This window comes from Canis lupus, chromosome 8 (assembly GCF_048164855.1).
Source record: "Canis lupus baileyi chromosome 8, mCanLup2.hap1, whole genome shotgun sequence".
NCBI classification, from domain to species: domain Eukaryota; kingdom Metazoa; phylum Chordata; class Mammalia; order Carnivora; family Canidae; genus Canis; species Canis lupus.
In genome coordinates this window covers 12878780-12897014 of record NC_132845.1, presented here as the reverse complement: position 1 = coordinate 12897014, position 18235 = coordinate 12878780, and the positions used below count along the sequence as shown (strand labels likewise).

General features: G+C 36.7%; 1 long non-coding RNA gene across 9 annotated transcripts in view; it reads left to right on the top strand.

The window, feature by feature from the left end:
- The window catches only part of LOC140637838 (uncharacterized), a 161045-nt gene that overhangs the window by 110222 nt on the left and 32588 nt on the right, over window positions 1–18235 (top strand). Inside the window, exon 4 of one of the 9 annotated variants that reach the window (XR_012034912.1) lies at window positions 2887–2964. The exons of the other annotated variants lie outside the window; for them this stretch is intronic. This is a non-coding gene — a long non-coding RNA (uncharacterized lncRNA). The remainder of the gene's footprint in view (window positions 1–2886; window positions 2965–18235) is intronic. 9 annotated transcript variants of the gene reach the window in all.

The following is an 18235-nucleotide window of genomic DNA, read 5'->3' as shown; positions in this document are numbered from 1 at the left end:
AAAAAAGAGTTTGCATGCAGATTACTTATCAGAGCCACGATTCCAAAGATCAGCGGTGAGAGAAAGTGGAGTGAAACAAGGAAGAGGTAAAGTGAAACCAAGGGTTAATGGATTGGCCGGCACTCCAAATGGTGTTCCATCCCACCAGATTTTCTCAGGAGACTCGTGAAATGTGTCTCAGGACTTTTCACTTGGAAGACAAAAGAGGGATGATTTTACTCATTGGCTCCAATTGTTAAGTGTGACTTCGTGACACAAATTTCCCCACATTGTCCCCTGGGCCTCTGTGTGACTGACACAGAGGAGCGACCATGTGGTAGTGTCAGAGCGGCCTCATGGGGTCTAAGCAAGACATGGTCAGGTTCACCTGGGTGAGTCTGGTCAGGACCTACACGCAACCGGATACTATAGCAAGACTGAAGGAAGAGATCATTGGGGCGGGGAAGGATTTGACATGGTCAGGGATGTGTGTCTAACACACTCTGCCCTCTCAGGACTCAGTATTAGATGTCACTCCAAGGAGCCATACATTCTTTGGAGGAAAGGAAGTTGAAAAGAAGGAAAAAATTTTTCAATCTTTAGGAATTTTTAAAGATGCACCTTTTAAGAATCATTGTAGAGTGGACAGATAGAGATAACATATATGGGCATTTGAGTCAGATTAATTCTAGTTTGGATACTGTCAATTTTTACTCACTGTATGGTGTTCATCAACTCCTTCAGTTTCCTGATCAGTATGGCAGAGGAAGGGGGGTAAAATCATTTCTATCCCATGTGAGAATTATGAGTACTAAATAAGATTAGGTGTAGCACCTAGTCCAGTGTCTTGCAGGGGTACCATATCCCAATAAAAAAAAAAATAGCTCCTGCACAAGGTAAAGATTGACAATCATGCTGTTTTCTTCTCTCTTCATATTTATGCATCAACTGATGCCATGAAGCATATAACACCTTTTTAGTACAACTTGAGGATTCCTAGGGTCAGAATAAGTTCTTCTCATAGTACTGAAAGCTGAAAAATAGAGAAGCAAAATTTTATCTAAAGTCTTTCATCAGAGTTCAAAACAGAAATTGTGTTTACCTTCATTTTCAATTCACAAAGTTGTTCTAAAAGTCTACCTTATGAGAAGAAGCTGGCGGATGATTTGCTGTACTAGTTGTTAAACTAACTTTTTAAAAATTTAAGAAAAAAATTGATGTTTGGCTCAGTTGTTTCTTGAAACATCAGTGACCCCAAATGCACAGTCTTTACAAGCTAAGAATTCCCTGAAGCTCAATAGGAGAGTTGATATCTTAACCTACACAACAGAACAGCAGGATCAGGCAAGTCGCTGTGCTGAGACACCACTTGGGGCCAGATTTTAATAGCTGACAACTCATAATGGATTGACAAAAGCATAACATCATTAACTTGAATCTACAAAGTCGACATTTCCATATGCAAATAGGAGCTAGCACATATGTGCCTGTGTACAAGTCTCATTGCTTGTTTAGTTGTCTGTACGTCCTTTAGGTTGCCTTCCTTTGTCTTGAGGATCCCAGTGGACAAGAACCACGTCTGGTAACCCACTTTGCAAAACAACAACAGGTGCACAGATTGGGCCTTGCTAAATGTTTTTTATGGTAATGATGGTGGGATTGTGGACTTTCTTTCGCACACGAGTGTTTAAGATCTACAATGTAATGTCAGCACCCAGGAGTAAAAGGACAGTCATGAGTAATATGTTTGAGCAGTGGACATGAAAATTACTGATTATTTATATAACAAGGACCACTGAGCTGACCCCTGGGGGCAAGAATACTAGAAATAACACTCGTCCTAATTTTCTACATCTTGGTTTAAATTCTTACTATTGATCCTTACAAAAGATGCTTCCCACATTGCAAGCTAGGTAACTCTTATGTATCTCTCTTGAAAATGATGGGGCTGTAGCATATTACTTTTTAGTGGAGCTCTGCTTGGTTCAGTGACATAAAAAATTATAGCCAGCCTAATTCTGGCCCATGGGAAAATGAGTTAACCTCTCTGAGCATTAAGTTCTTCTTGAATAATTGCAACCTGTCTTAGAATCTTGTTGTGTGCATCAGATAAGATCAAATAAAATAATATAAAAGGCTATAAAACGTAAGCTGCTGTTAACCCCCAAAATGCATCCTTTGGGTTGTGCTTATGTGACTCAAGGAAACAGCCAATTATGCTATTTCCTTTGTGAGAATATGATCTTGGACTTATTGTTCAGCACGCCTGTATGAACACACCACAAGGCTCATCAGCCTCTTAGGATTCTTTACTCATTACTTTCTCGTTCTCCATTTTCCCCAGTGAGCTGTCCTTTCTTGGCTTGTCGTTCCTTTTCTGTTGTGTATACAAATGTTGTGTGTTAAGATCAAGGGGGTGGACACCTGGTTTGCTTCTCTGAGTTCTATCACTCACTCTCATAAAGATTTTGCTTTGGGCATTGCAGCTGGCATTCCTCTCCTTTCTTTTCTTTGCTGCCGAAGAATTACACAGGAAAGAATAATGAAGGCTTAAACTCTCCAATCCTGCTTCCTATCTACCTCGCATCCTCCCATTACCAAAGGGGAAACACATGTTTTTCAAACTCAATTTTTGCTGATGAAAATTTTGTTCAATTTCACAGCTTGACTTCAGAATTTTCCCAACTGATGGTAAATTCCATTCTCTTGCCAAACAAGGAAAAAATCTACAAGCATGCTTGGAAGGAAAACTCAGATATCTCCCTCAAGCTCTAGTATCAGATAAATATAAGAAAGAAAAGAAATTGTTATGCCAGCCTCTCTGTCATTCAAAGCACTAACATGTTTATAATGATTGTAAATCTGGGGAAAATATTTAACATAGGTCAGTGGAATTTATCGTTACAGAAATGTAAACTTCGAAGCCCAGAGATTTATAGCAATGGTGGCATTTGGATGCTGAAAAGACAGAAGTGAAGCTTGCAGGTGGGTTGGGGTTGAACGCATATTTGTTGAATCAATTAGAGTCAGAAAGAACGCTCCATTAGATTTTCTTCCTCTCGTGCATTCTATTATTTTGCTTAGAATCTGTTTTTTTTTTTAATAACTTACCTTTCCTTGTGTAAACCTATTTCTCTTATTCCTTTTATCTACTTGATAGTTACTTAAACCACTATAATTCCAAGTCCCTTTTTCTTTCCTGAGTGCACCACAGCCCAGATCAAAACTCTTTCTATAGGTCACTTTCATTACAGGTGTTATAAAAATAAATGGCTTGTAACAGGTAGGGAAAACATGAACCAGGAGGAATGGCGCAGAATCTTATTTCGCAGCAGTGCCACGGGAAGCCTTCATGTTCTTTGGGGTTTTATTTCTGTGTTCAGTTCCGGCCAAGTAAAGCCCCCTGCCTGGGTGTCAAGGGCTAGGACTGAAAGCTACAAAAGGCGGGAGAGACCTTTCTCCCTGAAAGGGGTTTTGGAAGTGAGCTAGTTTATTTAATCCCCAGGCAAACCTGTAGTCAAGCTAATAAGAATGAGAGAAACAGCTTCCTATGTGGGAGCTAGGACTGTGAGAAATTGTTTTTCAGGGTGTTTTATAGCCAAAACCCTTCAAGGGTATGGAGGAGCTCTCCAACGAGGGGCACAAATATTCAAGGAGAGCTTGTTTGTTTTATGGTTATCTTTATCCCACAATAAACAGCTTAAATTTGCAGACTATACTTTTTGACTATAAAGTGGGTTATTTCTCAAGATGCCGGTGCTTTCCCATAACAGATGGAATAAATAGGAGAAAATGCTGAGAATACACCACTGAAATTCTGATTTATTCAATCATTAACAAAAAGAAGTGCAATTTCAATGGTAATAGAATGAAAACCCAACTGTTTCTGCTTTCCTTCTGAAAACTTGTTTTCTATGGAGAATGCCGCTCTTAGGCAAACACCTATTTAAACCTCAGCAATGTATAATCTTAACTTCAGGCAGCATGGTTGTATAGGTTCAGTAATTTGTAATACCTCTGCAACTAGGGATAAAATATTAACTTTCAATAATATAAGCACTCTCTGCAGTACAAATAGTGGGGGGAAAGTACCACATGTATTATCTCCCAGGAAAGAAGGAAAGATTATATATGTGTGTATATATCGTGTGTGTGTGTGTGTGTGTGTGTGTGTGTGTGTGTGTCCGGCATTTGCTTTGCAGTTTGTTAGAGAAAACAGTCCACACACAACCTATGGGGACTTGGCAGTAAGCAGACAAGCAATCAGTCCAGTGTCTCTTTCTCAAGACACAGTAAAGACAGAGGAGAAACAAAAGCCATTTAAGTGCAACAATGCTTAAAACAATCATAGTGAAGTCACTTCAAGGTTGGAAACCGCACTAAATGCTTCCTGGGACAATTGTTTGAATAGAATAAAGGCAAATGAAACACTGCAATAGGTTCCCAAGAAAAACAGAAGAGTTAACAACGTCATGACACACATTGATGTACAAAGGGTTCATGATACATCAACGCGTGTGCACACACATAGGGTGTATAAGAAGCAGAACATTTCTGTTTTCGTTGCCTATCATGAGAAGCCTGTGGCATATAAGGATTTCAGTATTGGTTGGCTGCAACTTTGCCAAGAATTTGAAGCTCTTTTGTGATCTAGGTGAACCTAACAGAATTCACCCGGTATGCACCAGAACCCTGAGATTGCAGCCTGGCTGTGTGACATTGGCTAACTCATTCATTTTACATTCTGTTTTTATTTTTATTTTTATTTAATTTTTATTTTTTTTTTACATTCTGGGGTTTTTGTTTTGTTTTGTTTTTTGATAACTGGATTCCCAAATGATCTTAAGGCCCTTCTGGTTCTAAAATTGTACCATCATAAGTTTTTCTTTTAATTTGTTTTCAATTGAATATCTCATGCCTTACTTTAAGCCTCATATTAGTTCAAAAGAAATAAATATAGACTTAGGTATATGCGATACAACCACTTGTATTTACAAAAGAGAGGGATGTTTGTGACAGAAACCCTTCAGTTTTGTCCTTTATTATCTTTGGTTTCCATCGGGTGAAAAATTCTCCAGTAGTAAGATGGCATTTATAATCTATTAAGCTTAGAATGAAAATTCCTTACATCGTTTTATAGGGGACCCAATTTAATAGATTCACTTCTCCCTTGCTTATCCCTCTCTTTCCCCTTTTATCTCAGCCTTAGCTCGATTCTTAAAATCTTAGATAGGGAAGAGACTTTCACAGTAGTCTTCCTGGGAGTTTTCACAAAGCTATGTATATAAACAGAGGCTAGTTAAACATTTTCCACGGACAGATTCTGAAAGGCGATGCGGCTTCTCCTGTTCTAACAATGTGCGCAAAACTCAAGATTATTGCTCAAACCAGTAAAATCTTTGAAAACGTGCTGCCCATTTCCTTTCTTAATCCACTGAACAGTTGCCGGTTTTTAAAATCTTTTTCGGCTGTATGCTTATTCAATCGTTTTAGTCCTTTCCACGCAGAATATTGTACCTTTTCATGCAGGTGTGTCTTTTGCTGGGGTCTGTTTACAATGGTGGGGGCTTGATTGTTAAAGCCCTGTATTATGAATAACCCAATGGCTGAAAGGAAGTGGAACCTTGATTTATTTGGGTAGGCCTGTTTTCCAGGGCTGTAAATCATATTTTGGTGTTCATTTACCTTTGCATTCTTTTTGAGCCACCGGCACCGAAGCTGACGAATGGGAATCAAATGAAGTGTGCTAAGTGCTTCTGCTGGAGGGTTTCATCGCCCCACATGCCGGGCTGTGATTTATCTCTGCAATACATCACGCAACGTATTTCCCTTTACTTATTTTATTTAGTGTTGTCACAAATAATATCAATTGGCCATTGACTGTGAACTCTAAACAGTAGTAAATTAATGAAATAAGCTACATCTACAGAACTCATCTGTCCCCAATTTGATTAGAGCCACTTTGGTTGCACCAAGCCATTTACTATAGATGAACCTCATTTATTAAACAAGCAGCTTCATGAGTTCTGTGTAAATTGTTATGCATAATATTTGCAGTGATTTTAATGAAACTCTTAAAGCTGACTCTTTTATATCTCAATCACTAAGAGAACTTTATGTTTGTAGAATAGGCATTTTCAGTCATCCTATGACTTTAATCTAAGTAACGCTATCTGAAGTAACTGTCCATTTATGGAAGGAGGTGTTCATTCTTTTTGTTTCTGGGGGAGACAGTAGGAGCAGGGAAGGAGCACAGGGCTTTTGTAGGGTGAGAAGCATGAGCATGGTTACTATCCATCACAACACAGAGAAGGCACTCAAGTCCCTGCCCGAGTATTCCAGCATTTGGCTGCACTAGCATATCAAGAATTTCAGACCACAGGAATGCAGAATTCCAAGTATTCAGTTTACCTTGGAATTTAGAAAGGTAAGTTTCGCAAAAGGAATGGCTTTATGAAAGCAATCCAAATAATTCAAACAGATAATGCCAATGTTTCTTTGTAGTGGCTTCAAAAATGTAGAAAGGCCAATCATGTCCCAGAAAAAGCACTGGAAGTAGGTAAAAACTGTACTTCCAAAAGACAGGAAATGTAAGCAAGTCCAGGTGACAGCAGCCACAGAAACAAGAGAAGGGGTGAGGGCTGAGGGGAAAGGATATCTAGAGTCTTAGAGTAAAAAGGCCTCACTGTACAATTTCAGTAACAAGGAGAGGAACAAAATAGAACAACAAAGAAGTCATGGAGGATGAGATAAGAACATTCCTGGGAAGTATCTGTATGGGACTAAACCAGAGTAAAAATTAGAAACATTTGGTAGGGTTTGTCTTTTTCCAGAATATAAATGAAGGTGGGTGGTGGTGATAGAATGCAGAGTTATCCTACACATTTGCTAAGGACATATGCCCTCCTCATGAATCCACTTGATGAGATCTACTACAGTCAAGATCTGATTAAAGAGCTGTGAGACAATCACAGCGAAGCTTAGTGTTCAAGTTAAAAGCATATTCAATATCCTTGCTTTACAAAAGAATTTGATGCATGCCAGCACCTCAAACCCTCATACGTTTTCAAAGAAATTTAGAATCCTACAATTCTAGAACTTGCAAACTGTACATGAGGATTTAGGTATTTCAGTGCCACAGATTCTGTTGAGGACGTTTCCCAAGAGCTTTTTCATATTTTTTTTCCATATATGGTTGTTAATTGAAATCCAATTCACTGGTACAAGCTCTTTATTTTAAATAAAACTAAGAAGTCCATTGAAACAATCACCTGATTAGAGGGAACATATCGAGGAAGGAAGGAAGGAAGGAAGGAAGGAAGGAAGGAAGGAAGGAAGGAAGGAAGGAAGGGTTGAGGACTTGCAGTTGATTTAAGTATACATTTTTCTTATTATTATTATGAATGGGTTTTTTTGGTATTACATTACACAATATATAAATACAATGCAACATTTAGTTTGAGGAAAAACTAGTTGGAGAATACTAAATAAAATACATCTAGGACAGTATGTCCTAACTGAGTTTCATAACAAAATGTTTCCTGGCCAAAACATTTGGAAAACAACCACAACTATAAATACTTCTTCAATGTATACAATGTACATAGTTGAGGTCCTAAGGAGTCCTGCAGTAAAAGAAAGCTGTTTGAGTTTCTTTTAACTTGCATTTCAAAAAACACATTTGAGTAGATAACTTTATGCATTTAATCCCTATTAACAACTATAGAACTGGTGGTGTTCCTTGGTACACATTTTGGAAAATTGTCGCTCTCAACCCATTTGCAGAACTCACCTACAAAGTCTAAGTTTTTCAGAGATTAGACATAAGAAAATGTGTTGAAGGGTAGAGTTATCCATAAGAAAAACAAGGGTTATGAAAGGAATTCTTAACCCTGAATTCTTCAGAAGTGACTGATGAAGAAACAAAAATCTCATTTGGGGAGTTCCCAAATTCCAAATTAGTTTTATTTTTCCCGTAACTGAACTAGAAGTGACAAGTTTAGCCTTTAGAATGCAGTAGTATTCTACCAAAACAAAACAAGACAAAACAAAATATTGCAGATCAGAGACTCCACTTAACTACATTTTTTGCCAGTTTTTGAAGTTGTAGACATGACTGAAACCCATTTTTGAAAATTGCAATTTCTGCACAACTTTCTTTGTTATGTGAATTCCACATCTTCTGCCGCAATCACACTGCCTAAATCTCCTTCTCTCAAATTAGCAATTACTTCCTTGTGATTATTTCTCAGCTTCAGCTCCCTTGATGTCTCAGAGGCCTTTGATAGTGTTGTTCATTATCTTCTCGAATGTGTTCTGGTCCATGTCCTCTGTGCCACTCACCTTCTTCTCATCTCACCTCTCAGATTACTCTCCTGGTCAGTGACTTCACTGCTCTCTCATCTCACAAAGCCTAGGTTCTAATCAAATGTTCATTGCATTCTTTATTCATTCTGTAGAGTCCACACCTAGTCTGTTTTCAGTTATCTTTAAAAATACACTTGCCCAATGTGTATCTCTCTCCCAGCTCAAAAGCCATCTTTGTAATACCAATAATTACCAGAATATATTCTCTCAAACACCATTTTGACATATACAGTTTAACACATGAACACTAAACCCACCATCTACCTAACCCAATTCCATTTATCAATGATCTTATTGCTCTATGTAGCAGCATTGCTGTTTTTTTATGTTTAAAATATAAGTTTCTCCAGTGCCTTGTCTATATTTGCCTTCCATTTGATCATGAAATTCTATGTATCATGCACCAACCATTGTTAAATCCTTAAAATATGCCACTACAATAGCAGGTACTGATACAAAGTTATTTGACCTTCAAGAAACTCATGATTTAACATGAGAAGTAGGAATATAAACATAAAATTTAAATAAGTTCAATGCTACAAGTACAAGATGTTTAAGTTGTTAAGGAAGGAAGAAAAAAAGGATCCCAGGGAGACATGGAGATGGGACAGTATTAGAGAAGATTTAAAAGGAACCAACATTTGAAGTAGGTCTTGAAGGATGAGTTGAAGGTCATATGAGGCATAGGAGACAAATTATATTCTAGGTTGTGAATATTCATAACTTATTTAAAGAAATGACAAGAGCCTTGGTGTGCCTGTGAGGTGGGATCAGGATTCATACAACTTATGTTTGGAGGAAATGTTAGGACATGGCTGGCAAGATGTTGAGCTTACTTTACTGTGGACTTGAATGACTTACTAAGCAGTTTAGATTTGACCGTGAAGGTGAGGAGATGATCAGACTTTGAGCAGACAAGTTCATAATCATGTCTATATCTTAAAGTTATCATGCTGGTTAAAAAATAAATAAATAAAAGAATGGAAAATAGAGGATGGGGTAAAGGACATAGAAATAGTCTCCCACCTAACTTTCCTTATTCTCAGCTCTTTACCTAATTCCAATCCTCCTGGATGACTCTATGATACTTTATTTCACAAACACAAACAGCATTTCAGCAGTGTCTATCTCTTTCTTGTTACATCAAAATTAAACTCTTCTGCATGCCTTTCAGTGTTTGATAGAGACTAAATGTTTGTGTCCCCCAAAATTCATTTGTTGAAACATAATATCCACTGTGATGGCATTTGGAGGTGGGGCCTTTGAAGGTGATTAGACCATGAGGATGGAGTCCTCATGAAAGGGGGTCATGCCATTATAAAAGAGACCCAGAGAGTTTCCTCATTTCCTCCACCATATGAGGATACAGTGAGAAGATGTTTACCTTTGATCCAGGAAGATATTCTCACCGGACACCGAATCTACTGGCACCTTTATCATGGACTTCCCAGCCTCCAGAATTGTGAGAAAATGAACTTCTGTTGTTTATAGGCTATCCAGTCTTTGGTACTCTGTTTTAGGAACCTGAATGGGCTAAGAGAGTGTCCTTTATGCTTACTGAAGGATTTGTTCTCCTGCATATGGCAAGTTTATTCCTCTCCTAGATGCCCACCTCTTTTTCCCCCCAATCAACTCCTTTCTTGCCTTTGTCACATGGCTATACTGACCATTCCAACTGAACTCTGCTTATTTGCCTTGTTCTTCTCCCATGGAATGTTATTCTTCATGGACTCAAATCAGATCTATTCTCTAGTATCAAATTCGGATCCCCTCTTCTCTCACAGCCTTTCCTGAAGCTTTCCCTATCTCTTGCTCTTGATCTCATTGTTTTGTTTGGTTAATTTTTTGAAATTTTCCAAGTGCCTTGGGATATGCTTGGTCTCACAATTCGTGCAATGTCTTCATTGTTTGAGTGTAATTTCAATTTTTTTTTTTGTTGTTCCTTAAGGACCAAGATCATGTACTTGTTATACTTCTAAGTTTCTTACTTTTTATTGGACAGATTGCAAATAATTAACACCCTAAAAAGAAATCTATAGAACTCCTGTTAGAATGTTGGTTTCTATGTAAGAATTTAATAAGAAAATCAATGTCTAAATTTACCTGAGCACATATTATATGCAAACTGTGCTAGGTGCAGCTATGTGTAAGCCTCCTAATACTACTATGTAGTAGGCTTTATTATTTTTGTTGTTGTTATTAATATCATATCACTACCATATCCATATAAAAAAGTAAATTTTAAATTAAATTTAAATTTGGCAATTGCTTAAATCACTAATTCATTCATCCAATCAATACATTTTTACGGGACACCTAGATGGCTCAGCAGTTAAGCTCTGCTTTCATGATCAGGGTGTGATCCTGGAGTTCAGGGATTGGGTCCCACATTGGGCTCCCTGAGGGGAGCCTGCTTCTCCCTCTGCCTATGTCTCTGCCTCTCTTTCTCATTCTGTCTCTCATGAATAAATAAACAAAATCTTAAAAAATACATTTTTACTGAGTTTTTAATAACATCCCAGGCATGATTCTAAACACCATGTAAGTAATAGTGAGCAAAACAAAATTCTGTCCTAAAAGCAGGGCATTTTGCTTGGAGAGATAGACCATTAGCAATTTAAACATTTTACTAAAACAATTTAAACATTTTAATAAAACAATTTAAACAAATGGTCTTATAACAATGTCGGTAGAGTGATGCATGCTATAAAAAATCAAACAAGGCAAGAGCATAGAGTACAATGAGTAGTAAATCATCCAGCCAGCATGGAAAGGCAGGCTGTCGAACTCTATGTCCTCTGTAATAAGTCCCCTATTATTTATCAGCCTCAGGTACAACTTCATTACTAGCATTTGAGGTCTGCAGTAATCTCTTTCCGCACATTTATTCTAGTGTAACTCAAATCCCATCAACATCAAATCTACATTCTAATGGGACAAGTCTACTACCTTCACTTAATATGTACTCATCATGGCTTTTGTGTTCAGCTCATGCTACTTTTTTTTAGCACATGAACACACACACACACCTTTTTTACTTTAATACAGATTTAAATTACTTATTCTGTAAAATATTTGTTCTCTATTAGAGCAAGAGTTGCAGGATGCCTGGGTGGCTCAGCAGTTGAGTGTCTGCCTTCTGCTCAGTGTGTGATCCTGGAGTTCTGGGATCGAGTCCCACATCAGGCTCCCCATGGAGCCTGCTTCACCCTCTGCCTGTATCTCTGCCTCGTTCTGTGTCTCTCATGAATAAATAAATAAAATCTCAAAAAAAAAAAAAAAACAAGAGCTGCATTTTCAATTTTGTTTGCAATTTCCATCCTATGTGTGTATTGTTATTCTAGGCAGTTTATAGATATCTATCACTGTGATGGAATTTATCTGAATTCTAGTTCCTGAAAATGATGAAATGACAACAATATGTCAATATTTGAAAAACGGAAGAATTACAGCTTTGAATCTAACTTTCTGTAGTATCTGCATTGACAATTATCTTTAAAATTAAGTTATAAAGTCTAAAAAGTTCTTTGACATATTGGACTTTCTGGTTAAGAAAATGCATTGAGGATAAATACAAATATGATATGCATTTGTTAGATTTTGGGGAATTCAAAAGCATTCAATTTGAGGTAACCCTTAAATGCTTATATATTAATATTATTTAAAGTCTTCTAATTATGAAAAATATGAAGAAATAAAATGGTTATTTATGTCATTTCAGCCATTAAATGTTTAAATACATTTGAAAGTTATAGCTCAGTTGCAGTGACGAGAATGATTTCTTTCTAAAAAAAGATAAGGAGTGCCTTGGTGGCTCAGTCAATTGAGCATCTGACTCTTGGTTTCTGGCTCAGGTAGTGATCTCAGAGTTGGGAAAACTGAGCCATACTTGGGCTCCACGCTCAGTGAGAAGTATGCTTGTCCCTCTCCCTCTGTTCCTCCCTCTGCTCTCTCAATCTTTCTCTCTGTAAGATAAATACATAAATATAATCTTTAAAGAAATAAAATCTTTTTAAAAAGATGAAGCAGGTGTATTCATAGCTAAATGGGAGAAAACCTGTCTGAGAAAAGCAAAATGCTGAGAATGCATGTAACATTTGCATCATCTCAAACTAACGTTCAAGTGACTTTGCCAATAACATTTATTCTGAACAACCACACAAACTGGCTTCTCAATAGAAAATAGTACTCGTTAAAAATATTTTTTAAAAATATTTCTAACAATAATAGTCAGAGATAGGCTTTGGCTAAACTGTGATTGCTATTCCTACTTTCCATACTTTTCCAACTTTAAAATATCATTTGAAATACAATTTGTAGGGTGTCTTGGTGGCCCAGTCAGTTAAGCGTCTGCCTTCAACTCAGGTCATGATCCCAGGGTTCTGAGATTGAGACCCAAGTTGAGCTACTTGCTCAGCGGGGTATCTGCTTCTCCCCCTGACTATCCCCACTACTTGTGTTCTCCCTTGCTCACTTGCTCTCGTGTGAATAAATTTTTAAAATCTTAAAATATAATTTGTATATCTTTGTAAGCAAAACAGAGTCAGCCACTGTACTCAGTAGCAACTAGCATGTGCTGTTAAATTTAACAGGTTCAACTAGAGTAAGAAACACAAATAACACTTAATACGGTCCTAACTTATAGCTGCTATTATAAACATTGCATCTGCTTGTTAGGGCTGCCACAACAAAACACTGCAAACTGTTCGAAATTTATTGACTCATAATTCTGGAGGCTAGAAGTCCACAATCAAGGTGTTGGGTGGAGTTGGGGGAGGGGGTTGGTTCCTTCTCAGGACTATGAGGGAAGGTCTGCTCCAGGCCTCTCTCCATATTATGTAGTTGGCCATCTTCATGTTCACATGGTGTTCTCCCTGTTTATGTGTCTATCTCCAAATTTCCTCTTTTTATAAGGACACAAGTCATCTTCAATAAGGGTCCACTTTAATGGCCTCATTTTAATGTGATTATCTCTTTATAGACTCTATATCCAAATAAGATCACATTTGGAGTTACTGGAATTTAGGATTTCAACACATCAATATTGGGAGAGGAGATTGCATTGAATGCATTGATTGCATTGATTGATACTCTAGCAATGAACTATCCAAAAAGAAATTTAAAAAAAATCTCATTTACAATAGATTCAAAAACAATAAAATACTTAAAGATAAACTTAACCAAGAAGGCTAAATATCTATGCACTGAAATTCTAAGACACTGATAAAATAAATTGAAGAAGACAAAAATAAATAGAAAGATACATCCTATATTCATACTTCAGAAGAATTAATATTGTTTAAATGTCCATATTACCCAAATCTATAGATTCAGTTAAATCCTTATAAACATTCCAATGGTATTTTCACAGAAATAGAAAAAAATCCTAAAATTCATATGAAGTCAAAAAATACCCATAATAGCCACAGCAGCCTTGAGAAAAAGGAACAAAATTAGAGGCATAACACTTCCTGTTATGATTTCAAGCCATGTTATTAAACTACAGTAATCAAAACAATATAGTATTGGCATAAAAACAGATACAAAGACCAATGGAGCAGAATAGATCCCAAAAATAAGCCCAAGTATGTAAAAAAAAACTCCTTGACATTGGTCTCAGCAATGATTTTTTAGGATATGACACCAAAAGCACAAGCAACAACAACAACAAAACAGTAAACAAGTGTAACTACATCAAACTAAAAAGCTCTGATCTCAAAGGGAACAATTAATGAAATGAAAAGGCAATTTATGGAATGGGAGAAAATACATTCAAACCATACATATGATAGCATATGAGTCACTTTCTGTCATAGTTATTTCGTGATGTATGCATATACTAAGTCATGGGATTATACATTTTTTAAGAAATCGCACTATATAACCAAAATACATGCAATTTTTCTTTGTCAATCAGACCTCAATGAAGTTGAAAAATAAGGGATAAACAAAAACAGGGGTACCTGGCTGGCTCACTCAGAAGAATCTGCGACTCTTGATCTCAGGGTCATGAATATGGGCCCCACACAGACTGTGAAGATTTCTAAAGAAAATAAATTAAAACTTTTAAAAAAAAAGAAGCAAAACAAAGGGAAAATTAAAAATCTGAAAAAATGTAGATTTGAAGTAATAAGTGAAATACTTAGAGTCTACAGTTGCTTGTTTTAATTTTGACACATTCCAAGTTGAAATGCATTATGAATCGAACAGTAACTGAACACTGCTATTCAAGTTTATAGGATAAATAAACAGCTGCCTATCATTTGAGATGCATTCAAACTACTAGAAATTGTACCTCCAAAATATGTACACTGTCCATGCCTGACTAATACTTGATATTTCACTAAAAGATTGTCTCACAATGAAATGCATATATTTCAGCAAGTAGTGGCAGATCAAGCCAATCATCAATCAGAAAAATTGTCTACGGCCATCACCCTGTCTATGGCCATACCACCCTGAACACGCCCGATCTCATCTAATCAGAAAAATCGTGCTGAGCATAACAGCAAGGAATTTCTTCCAAGCAGTAGCTCTTCACCATCCAATAGCACAAAGTCCTGTTACTTCCCCCAACCAAGCACTTCTATCATATGTCTGGGGCTCGCTACAGTGACAACTTATTTCCAGTCCAACATACTAATGCCTCTTACCTCAATTACTCAAATAGTATCTTAATTGGCTGAATACCTTAATTCCTTTATTCAGCCATTATTTATGGGGCTTGTACCATGTACCAAGCACTGTCATAGATGCTGGAGCACTTCTGTGAGGAGTTTATCTAGATGGACATAGAAATGCCTTTTTGTGTGTGTGTGTGTGTGTCTCCTTCCAATTTGTTATCCATATAATATCCAGAGTGATCATTTCAAAAGGAACTCTGGTCTTGTAACTGCCTACTTAAAACCTTTTCATAATTTCCGATTGCTTTTAATTAAAACCCCAAAGCCTTGATGGAGATTTCAAGGCCCTGTATTTCTAGTGGATTTGCACCTCATTCCATCTGGGGCTCTCCCTCACTTACTCTATCCCAGTCACACTGGCCTTCTATCTAATGGTGACTGTAACTGAATCTCTCCCTCAGAACATTCGCATGCTTGCTTCTTTCAGGATTTCTCTTGCTTTTCATATGTCCATTTGCAGCTCTTCCTTCATGTCTCAGCAGAAACACTACTTCCTCATGTGTTTCCCTAACTCATCAAATTTACCCAGTGTTCCTGTGTCACCTATTTAGACCTTCCCATGTATAACAATTGTAAGTAATTATATGTATAATGTATATGTATAATGTTTATCTCTCTAATTGAATTCAATTAGTACAAAACTCAGCAGCTTCACAATTTCTATACCTACCACAGTACTGAATAAATAGAAAGTAATACATATTTATTGAATATAAGAAGAGAAAAGAAAAAGAATGTCCTGACTATTGGTAAGGCCTACATGAAAATAGAATGAGCTTGAACTGAGATGAACACTAACTTAAAGGGCAAAGGTTTGGATTCTGGGCAAAAATAACTTCAGGGAACACAACAGTTTATCTTAGCCCACATTTTCCAAGTATATTTAATGGCCGGCCAATCTCATAGAATGCTTCTCAAAAGTATGATACCATGGTCAAAGAAGTTCTCACAATATTTTCTGCCTCTAGGCATTCACAATGCATATTATAAGCTCCTCCTAAAAACTCCAAGAAGTCTCCTAGTTAAAAAAAAAAATCTGTTCAATAAACCTTTCCCTTCCTCTTGAATAACTAGCAACACTCAGAAGCACTTGCTGGGAAATATGATTGTGATATGTAACATGCCTCTTCCACTCCCTTGCTTTCCCCTTGTTATTAGGGCAGGAAAACCTCATTCTGCATTTTTCCCTTGTCTCAAAAGACAGCCATGATGCCTTACCTTCAGCGGTTCTGTTTTGACTTATTGATTGAAAACTATCATGTAGCATCAGGAGTCTTGGCCCCCTCTTTACAAATAAGGATTTATATAATTTTGTATAACTGGTGTATCGGTGCATGTCGATTTGTAGTACCATAACAATGGTCACATACTTCCCACATAGAATTCCTTTAGCCTAATCATATCATAGACCAGGAGTCCTCTAACATTTTTGAGTGCAAATTCCGAATATTTGTATATTTATTTATATATGATAATATAAATGTACCACTATATTTACATATTATTTTATAAAACATACCCCCAAATAAAAGCTTTAAATGTTGAGGTAAAAAAAAATGTAATGAGAGGTCCTAATATATTTTTTTTTCACTATTCCATGAATCATTTTGCATACTTCCTGGATTGCATGGGTGTACTTTACTTTAGGGGTAACTCTTGTAGATTTGAATAGGGTTAGAGTTCACCAGGGAATGATAGGGTATAGGACTGCTGTTGAAGAATAAGTGACAATGCATTAAAGGACTCATAGTTTTCATTTATTCTGAAAACGACTCAGCTGTTATCTATTGGATGTAGCTTGTTTAGGTGGGTAGAAGGAACTGAATCTTTGGGGAAGATATTGGAATGTGGACAAAAAATTCATTTTTATAAGATTTGTGTCAGGATTTGAGATGTTGCATAATTTACTACCATAATATTACCAGATAAAGCCCTATCATCTTTACCCCAGCCAGGGATGTCAGAAGAGCGTAGTTACAAAGGCATATGGTCCTCTTGGATGACTAAACTACAAAAGTGGTTTGACCACTTAGGCATGGATCTACTAGGGGTTCAAAGTGCAAAAAAACAGAAGTTATAAGGATGGATTCTAAGATTGAGTCTTTTGATTTTACTAAGGAGAATCTGAAAAAAAGCAATTTGAAAGTTAGTCAACATGGAGAACCTTCACAACAGTGCCTGGCCAAATATACTTGTCATATTTTACAACCAACTTAGTTTAATCCTCTAAACTGGAAGACACTACATTCAGAGAAGCCCTTAGACGGGATTCATTGCAGGCTTATATAAAGTTATGAGTTTAGAAGCTCCTTGAGTTCCAGAGTTATTTATCCTCAGATAAAAGCATCATAATCATCTAAATGAGTAGTATTACAGAATGATTAAGGATACAGACCTTGAAGACAGATGAGTCTGGTGTGAATTTCTACTTTAAACAACTGAAAGACTGGATGATCTAGGATAAACTACTTCATCGCTCTGACCTACCATAAAGTCTGAATGACTACAGTGTCTCAAATCCCACCTTAAATTAAAACACTTAGTGCAATGGAGTTATAAGTAGCACTCAGTAAAAGGTAGTATAAGTAGTTTATATTTTTTTCTTCCTCCCCCTTTTTCTCCTTCCTTCTCCTTTTACTTTCTTCTTCCTTCTCCTCTCCCTCCTCCTTATCCTTCTTTTTCATCAGTATTATTTTTGGTTCCATAAAGGAAATGAAAATATTCTATGATCCAAAGTGTTTTCTAGATATGTAAGTGAACCCTAAATTTGTTCTTTACATTTCATATAGATGCACATTAAACCCAGTGACCCCATATAAGCTGACAACTTTGATTAAGGAATTTTCAATTTGAATTTGACTTAATCTTTAGTTTAAGTGGAAAAATCTGGTACGGAAGGCTTTCTCCCCTCTGCAATTCTGTCAAACACTGTGATCCATAGAGACAGAATGGGGAATTAAGCCAAAGAAGCACACCAAAAGTAAAAAAAAAAAAAAAAAAAATTGTAGAATTGAACCCAGAAGCAATTATTAAAGAACTGCAGCAAAAATACATAATCAACACTGCAAAGCCAAATGACTCCAGTATCCTATATTGGGTGAATTTGAGAGTGAAATAACTTCCACAAAATAAAATTCTTAAGGATAATGAATTATAAATAATACACTCATTAATCTTGATTTTGAATGGGGTTCTAGAATATTTGA